Source organism: Amphimedon queenslandica, unplaced genomic scaffold (genome assembly GCF_000090795.2).
Source record: "Amphimedon queenslandica unplaced genomic scaffold, v1.1 AMPQUscaffold_6705_Cont21339, whole genome shotgun sequence".
NCBI classification, from domain to species: domain Eukaryota; kingdom Metazoa; phylum Porifera; class Demospongiae; order Haplosclerida; family Niphatidae; genus Amphimedon; species Amphimedon queenslandica.
The window spans coordinates 725-1925 of record NW_003553006.1 but is presented as its reverse complement, the minus strand read 5'-3'; the positions used below and the strand labels follow the sequence as shown (position 1 = coordinate 1925).

The 1201-nt window shown below is 28.1% G+C and overlaps 1 long non-coding RNA gene across 1 annotated transcript; it reads right to left on the bottom strand.

Annotated features, from left to right (window-relative positions):
• Positions 1-6: 6 nt before the first annotated feature.
• LOC109591965 (uncharacterized) lies at positions 7-956 on the bottom strand. Its single transcript, XR_002190096.1, has 3 exons — positions 336-956; positions 177-278; positions 7-127 (listed from the first exon to the last, which is right to left on the bottom strand). It is a non-coding gene; the product is annotated as an uncharacterized LOC109591965 (long non-coding RNA).
• Positions 957-1201: the final 245 nt, after the last annotated feature.

Genomic DNA, 1201 nt, shown 5'->3' with positions numbered 1-1201 from the left:
GATGCATTCCCTAAATTTATAGATGTATAATATGCAAAATTTTTTAAAGAATTTCAAATAAAGTTAGCAAGAAGCATGAGTGAGTTCTATTTCATCAGTCAATCAAAGCAGGTCAGCAACCAGTGATCTAAAAGATCAATGTTCATCATTTATCATCAATTTTAATAAAAGTATACTTTGTTTGTATGTTCTTGGTAGCATCTTCAACACTAACATCAGTCCAAGACGTAAATGTCATGCTATAGACTTTGTTTGGGTTCATTAAAAACCCATTATCACTAACAGTACAATAAAGTATTGAATTAACAAGTAAGATTTGTGAAAGATAATCTCACTTGAAATATCCTTGAAAAGCTCCACTATCCAACATCACATAAACTGCAGTTGCATCAGATTGGAGACTGAATTATTATCACCAATTAATTATTTAGTCAAAATGACTAAATATGGTAAGCTATACAATTTCATGGAGTCAATGAGGCCCTTAACACTTGAAATGGTCCGTCTATAAATAATAATAATAATAATAATAATAATAAAGTGCTGCTGAGAAAGAAGAGAAAGATAAGTATAAGAATGCATGTGAAGAGAGGAGGGCGATGTTCACACCATTATTATAGATATTAGAGACTATGTAGTCTCTAATATCTATGCCATTGTGCACCTCAGTGGATGGAATGATGGGCAGAGAAGCAAGTGTGTTTTTGAAAAGATTAGCTGATAGGTTGTCATGCAAATGGGAGAGAAGTTACAGTGAGATTATTTGTTGGTTGTGGACTCATATGTCTTTTGTTATCATGAGAGCAACTATTCTATGTTTAAGAGGCTCAAGGACTAAGTGGCGGACCATTAATATGATGGATGATGCAACTCTATCCCTCATAATGTCTTAAATATTACTCTTATTCTTATTCTTCCTCTTTAAATATAACAATATTTTATTTTCTTTCTAACTCTCCTCTATAATAATAATAATAATAATAATAATAATAATAATAATAATAATAATAATAATAATAATAATAATAATAATAATAATAATAAAAGTAATAACAATTATTACAAAAAATAATAATAATAATAATAATAAATAATAAAGATGTCGTGTGCCATAAATAATAATAATATTATTATGATAACAAAAATAATTAGAGCTTTATAGAAAGATGCACAGAGTTAAATTTTCGCCAAAATTTTAACC